Consider the following 7541-nt stretch of genomic DNA (forward strand, 5'->3'; position numbering starts at 1 on the left):
TCTCTTTGAAGATATTGTAGTAATAATAAATATTTTAAGGTTTCTCTTTTTCATATAGTCTCTATTAGCTCCTGGTTGATTTTCTTCCCTCTTTGTATGCCTTAATCTCTGGCTTTCATGTTAGAAGCATTCCTCATTTTAAAGACTGGGGTAGTACAGACTGATTGGGCTAGTAAAGGCTGACTGGAGGTGCAGAGTCTATGGGAGAGTCCTACTGACTGTGAATTTCATCACAAAATGATCTGGATGGGCTGTTTGAAGGGAGAACATCCAAGACCAATTCACTCAGAGTTTTCCTCTCAGGTTGGATAAGAATCTCAGGGAAGATTCTTCCATTCTTTTGCTGAAGGGTAAAGGCTTTGGTACATAGTATCAGGAACCAAGTGGGAGAAGAGACTGGGATCTTAGCATTCATTACGTATATTGACTTCATCATTTTGTTCTCAGTTGATATCCTTGTTTAGAGACTATTTGTTTTACTATTTGCAAAGAGTCAAACCTCCAGTCTTTTTGGGGAATTCTGGAGGCAGTTAAAAAGAAGAGCCACCTATAGTCTAGGCAGGCTCCTTCGTAAAACAGTTTTAACATGTTCTCCTTATTTTGGCTATTCCATTTTCAGTCTCTCTTCCAGAAGAACCTTGTGCCACTAATTTCTGAGACTTTTGAACATTGTACAATGTGAAACAGATTAGTGTTCAGCTTTCCCCAGAGCAGCTGGGAAATCAGGTTTTCTAGGTTTGCTAAACTAGATACCACTTGCATGTATACTTTCCATTCTTGAAATCTCTCACTCCCATTCTCCTATTCTTATAGGGTTTTGCCTTTTAGAAAATCCCCTTATTGAGGTATGAACTGTCAGTCCCCTGCGCCCAGCTCCTTCTACTTATCCTGAGGGCTTAGAGGACACAGCACTAACTTACCTAACACATTCTCACCAACCAAGGCTCTCATCACCTGTGATAAAGGGAACCCGCCCCATGGTAAGCACCTTATGGGACACTCTGCTCTATTCCCTAGGGAAGGAAGACCAAAGTGACATCCAAGCTGGCCCTTAATGAGGATTCTAGAGGCAAGTGATGTAGGGCATAGCATCTCAGTCTGCATCAACAATACATACGTGCAAAGGTACAGGCTGCTAAAAGGCCATAGCATGCCCTATGTTTGACGATTCCAACCAGTGGGTTAGTAGGATCTGGGATGAAGTTGGAGACCCTGTATTAAATCACCTGCCCCCTGTCCTAGTCTGCCACCTGTCTCCTCAGTTACATGGATATCCTTTCTCTTTCCCAGGCAGTTGGCCCATCAAGCTCTGAATCAAGCCTAGCTCAAGGCCTTGGTCAGCCATGATGAATTAAGTTTCATTAGCCTAATTTGATACCTGTTCTCATCGCATCCTCCCCACCAAGCTGCAGGCAGAATGCATGGCACATGGTTTCCTTGGAACAGTTTTCTGATGGTTTTACAGTCTGGGTCCTGTCATGAAGGCTCTCTAAGGAACAAGACTAGATACATTATATGATTGCCTGTGTGTGTGTGTTACTTAGGACAGGAGACAACATGGCCATAACTTAAGCAAAATAGAAGGTGTGTTTAATGTGGGTTCTGATTCACTACATCTGGGATGGGGCTGGAGAATGTGCATTTCTAAGAAGCTTCCGACTGTTACTGAGACTGCTGGCATAAGAACCACATTTGGAGCTGCACAGCCCTAGAGTACTGATTCTGAAACTCTGCTTTCTATTAGATCAATAGATCAATAGAATAATCTGGGGAGATGATAAAACTCCCAATGCCCAGACCCTGTCCCTTACCAATTAAATCAGAATCTCGAGGGGTGAGACCCAGCAGCAGTACTTTAAAAGCTTCCTACAAAGCAATCCCTGGTTTCTAACAATGTTCAAATCCCACTGGGCAGGAATTTATGGATTCTCTGCCCTGCCCTGGCAGTGGAGTGGGTTCTTGGTTAGACCTCTCTCTGCTTCTCCTGTCTGGGAAAACCTCCCTTGTCTGTTGTTTTCAGTAACTTTGGCTTTGCCATCCGAGAAGGTGTTCCTTATCCATTATCCTCCTGAGCATCTTAGAGGGTTACCCTTCCTTGGGGCTGAACAGCTTTCACACACAGCTTCCTGCTGGTGCAGGTTTGGGATCCTAGGGTTATGCTAGGGATCAAATACTTATAGGCTTTTGCAGTCCAGGCTTGTGGTTTCTTGGCAATACAATTCCCTCAAACCTTAGTAGATGTTGTGGGTTGAATTGTGTCTCTCAAAAAGGTATGTTGAAGTCCTAACCCCTGGTACCTGTGAATGTGCCCTCATTTACAAATATAGTTGTTGTGGATACACAGTACAGATGTAATCAGTGAAGATCATACTGAAGCAGGGTGGGGCCTTAATCCAATACGACTGGTGCTCTTAGAAGAAGAGGAAAAGTGGGCTTGGTGAGGTGGCTCACTCCTGTAATCTCAAAACTGTGGGAGGCTGAGGCAGGCGGATCACGAGTTCAGGAGTTTGAGACCAATCTGGCCAATATAGTGAAACCCCGTCTGTACTAAAAATACAAAAAATTAGCTGGGCATGGTGGTGCATGCTTGTAATCCCAGCTACTTGGGAGGTAGAGGTTGCAGTGAGCCAAGATGGCGACACTGCACTCCAGCCTGGGCAGCAGAGCGAGACTCCATCTCAAAAAAAAAAAAAAAAGAAGAGGAAAAGAGATAGGTACACACAAGGGGAGCACTGCATGATGACGGCAGCAGAGACTGGAGAGGGCAACACAATTGCACGTGTGTTCGTCACTGAGGATTGCAGGTGTGTTGGTCAGGATTCTCCAGAGAAAGAGAACTAATATTATATATGTATACACACTTACACACATTATATGGAATTGGGTTACTCAGTTACGGAGGTAAGCAAGTTCTAAGATCTGCAGGGTGAGTTGGAAAGCTGGAGGCCCAGGAGAACCAATGGTTTAGTTCTAGTCTGAGTCTGTATTAGTCCGTTCTCGCACTGCTATAAAGAACTTCCTGAGACTGGGTAACTTACAAAGAAAAGAGATTTAATTGGCTCATGGTTCTGTGGGCTGTACAAGCTTCATTTCTGGGGAAGCCTCAAGAAACTTACAATCGTGGTGGTAGGCGAAGGGGAAGCAAGCATCATCCTCACGTGGTGGAGCAGGAGAGAGCAAGCGAAGGGAGAAACAACCAGATCTCGTGAGAACTCTAGCACAAGACCAGCCAGGGCCATGGTGCTAAACCATTAGAAACCACCCCGTGATCCAGTCACCTCCCACCAGGCCCCACCTCCACCACTGGGAATTATAATTCAACATGAGATCTGGGTGGGGACACAGAACCAAACCATATCAGAGTCCAAGTCTGAAGGCCTAAGAACTAGCCTTGGTAGTGTAGTTCCAGTCTGAAGGTCAGCAGGTTTGAGACCAAGGAAGAGCCTATGTTTCAGTTCAAGTATAAAGGCAGGAAAGGCCAGGCTCATGCCTGTAATTCCAGTACTTTGGGAGGCCAAGGCGGGTGGATCACCTGAGGTCGGGAGTTCAAGAGCAGTCTGACCAACATGGAGAAACCCCATCTCTACTAAAAATACAGGGCATGGTGGCGCATGCCTGTAACCCCAGCTACTCGGGAGGCTGAGGCAGGAGAATTGCTTGAACCGGGGAGGTAGAGGTTTTGGTGAGCCAAGTGTCATTGCACTTCAGCCTGGGCAACAAGAGTGAAACTCTGTCTCAAAAAAAAAAAAAAAAAAAAAAAAAGCAGGAAAAAAGCTGATGTCACAGTCCAAAGCCATGCAGGCAGGAAGACCTCTCCCTGACTCTGGAAAGAGTCAGCCTCTTTGTTCTATTGAACTGATTGGATGAGGCCCACCCACATTAGGAAGGGAAGTCTGCTTTACTCAGTTTACTGATTGAAATGTTCATCTTATCCTAAAGCACTCCATAGAAAACACCCAGAAAAATGTTTGACCAAATATGTGCGCAGCCAGAAAGGTTGACATAAAACCAACCATCATAGCTAACAGCACCAGAGAAAGCCATGGAACAAATACTCCCCTGGAGCCTTCAAGAAGAGCATGGCCATGCCAACACCCTAATTTTAGCCTTCTAGCCTCCAGAAGTGTAAGAAAATAAAATTCTGTTGTTTCAAGTCATCCTAGTTTATGGTACTTTGTTACAGCAGCTAGGAAAATAGTAGGCTTCTAAATCATTTTTTTTTTTTTTTTTGAGACAGAGTCTTGCTCTGTTGCCCAGGCTGGAGTGCAGTGGCACAATCTCAGCTCACTGCAACCTCCACGTCCCAGGTTCAAGTGATTCTTGTGCCTCAGCCTCCTGAGTAGCAGGGACTAAAGGTGTGCACCACCACACCCAGCTAATTTTTTGTATTTTTAGTAAAGACAGGCTTTCGCCATGTTGGCCAGGCTGGTCTCAAACTCCTGACCTCAAGTGATCTGTCTCTCAACCTCCTAAAGTGCTGGGATTATAGGCATGAACTGCTGCACCTAGCCTAATGTATTTTTTTCTAGTCCTTTCCATGGGTAAATCATTACAGCCCTAGATTTTGTCTAGTGCTACAGTGTGCAATAGAGTAGGCACTAGCTACATGACTATTAAAATTTAAACTAAAATTAAGGCTGGGTGCCGTGGTTCAAACCTTTAATCCCAGCACTTTAGGAGGCTGAGGTGGGCAGATCACTTGAGGTCAGGAGTTCAAAACCAGCCTGGCCAACATGGTGCAACCCTGTCTCTAATGAAAATACAGAAATTACCAGGGTGTAGTGATGCATGCCTGTAATCCCAGCTACTCGGGAGGCTGAGGCAGGAGAATCGCTTGAACCTGGGAGGCAGAGGTTGCAGTGAGCCGAGATTGTGCCACTTCACTCCAGCCTGGACGACAAGAGCGAAACTCCATCTCAAAAAAAAAAAATCAAAATTAAAATTAAGAACGTTAAAAAAATTCAGTTATTCAGTTACACTACTCATATTTCAACTGCTCAACGGCCACATATGGTTACTGGCCACTGTGTTAGACACAACAGATATTAGATCATCTCCATCAATGTGTACATTTCCAAAGTACAAAGTTCTGTTGGACAGCATTGGTCTAGTGTATTAGTCGGTTTTCTCCTGCAATAACACTGCATAGCAACTCCAGAATTTCAGTGGTTTATAAGAATAAACATTTTTCTTGTTCAGAGGTCCATGGGGCAGCTCAACTTCAGGTTGCAGGTTGGCTGGACTTGGCTTCGGACGGCAGTTTAGGTTCAGATCTGCTCCACGTATCTCTTATCCTCTTTGGACTCAGGTATGTTCCTCTCATGACTAAAAGCAGGAGTGCAAGAAGGCAGTCTAAACCAATCATATTCAGTTAACAGTCCATTGGCTAAAGCAAGTCACATGACCAAGCCTAATCTCAGTGTCTGCAAGGAAAGGCTCTACAAAGTTACATGGCAAATGGTATGGATGTATCATCCTACTATAAAGGAGTGAAGGAAAAAAAAAAAAGTAAAGGATTGGGAGGCCCAGACGGGCGGATCACGAGGTCAGGAGATCGAGACCATCCTGGCAAACACGGTGAAACCCCATCTCTACTAAAAAATACAAAAAACTAGCTGGGTGAGGTGGCGGGCGCCTGTAGTCCCAGCTACTCGGGAGGCTGAGGCAGGAGAATGGCATAAACCCGTGAGGCGGAGCTTGCAGTGAGCTGAGATCTGGCCACTGCACTACAGCCTGGGCGACAGAGCGAGACTCCATCTCAAAAAAAAAAAAAAAAAAAAGGTAAAGGAGAGAAGAACTGGGAATAATAATCCAATCTACCTCATGTTGTGCCAAACCCTTATCAAGACCAGCCTGGGCAACATGGCAAAACTCTGTCTCTATGTGGTGGTGTGCACTTGTAGTCCCAACTACTAGGGAGGCTGAGGCTGGTCTTGAACTTCTGGGCTCAAGCAGTCCTCCCACCTCAGCCTCCCAAAGTGCTGGGATTACAGACATGATCCACCACACCGACCATCCCCATTGGAATTGCCTCAAATATATGTATATATTTATATATATATATAATATATTTATATAATATACATTTATATATTATATATTTATATAATATATATTCATATAATAAATATTTATATATTATATATTTATATATATAATATATATTTATATATTATATATTTTATTATATATTTATATATTATATATTTTATATATTATATATTTATATTATATGTATTTATATATTATATATATATATATATAATATATATATTTACCTTGGTGCTTTTCTTTTTTCTTTTTTGTGAGATGAAGTCTCGCTCTTGTTGCTCAGGCTGGAGTGCACTGGCACAATCTCAGCTCACTGCAACCTCCACCTCCCAGGTTCAAGCGATTCTCCTGCCTCAGCCTCCCGAGTAGCTGGGATTACAGACACCTGCTACCACATCCGGCTAATTTTTGTATTTTTACTAGAGACGGGGTTTCACCATGTTGGCCAGGCTGGTCTCGAACTCCTGACCTCAGGCGATCTGCCAGCCTTGGCCTCCCAAAGTGCTGGGATCAGAGGCATGAGCCACTGCACCCAGTCAGTGCTTTTTCATATTAATATACATAGACATAATTCTTAAACTAACATTCACTAACTTACATATACTGGTTTCTGTGTTCTGCTGGTCCCCCTCTTAATTAACTTAACGATGGGTACTTCGAATAGCTGAACAATGGACTTGTGTTGAAAGACAACACAACCTGATTTTTGGCACTGGGCTGGCTCCCAATCTGTTTTAGGAGTGTTAATATGCTGGGCCCATTGCCGTAATCCCAGCACTTTGGGAGGCCGAGGCAGATGGATCACTTGAGACTAGGAGCTTGAGACCAGCCTGGCCAACGTGGTGAAATCCCGTCTGTATTAAAAATAAAAAAATTAGCTGGGTGTTGTGGAGCATGCCTATAATCCCAGCTACTTGGGAGGCGGAGGCAGATGAATTGCTTGAAGTGGGAAGGTGGAGGTTGCAGTGAGCCAAGATCATGCCACTGTACTCCAGCATGGGTGACAGCCAGACTCTGTCTTTAAAAAACAAAGAAACAAACAACAACAACAAAAACTGTTAATAGAGGTTCTTGAGATAAGTTAGGAGTTTCATTTCTCGCTTACAATGTCTTTTGTAACTAATTTGATTTTATCTCTCAAACTGAAGTCTTATAGACCTGGTACAGTAGATTCAAGGCAGCTGCTCTATTATTTTTCTTCTTTCAAAATGGTTATAGCCAGCGTGGGCAACATGGCGAAATCCCTTTTCTACTAAAAATATAAAAATTAGCTGGGCGTGGTGGTATACGCCTGTAATCCCAGTTACTCAGGAGGCTGAGGCAGGAAAATCACTTGAGTCCTGGAGGTCGAGGCTGCAGTGAGCCGAGATCGTCCACTGCACAAAAAACGGTTGCAGTAAAATAACTGCTCTTATTTTTACCCCCTTAGCTAGTGAAAAGATGGAAATGGGACAGAATAGAGCGTGACCAGTGCTTTTAGGGCTAAAACT

Source organism: Macaca mulatta, chromosome 10 (genome assembly GCF_049350105.2).
Source record: "Macaca mulatta isolate MMU2019108-1 chromosome 10, T2T-MMU8v2.0, whole genome shotgun sequence".
Lineage (NCBI taxonomy): Eukaryota > Metazoa > Chordata > Mammalia > Primates > Cercopithecidae > Macaca > Macaca mulatta.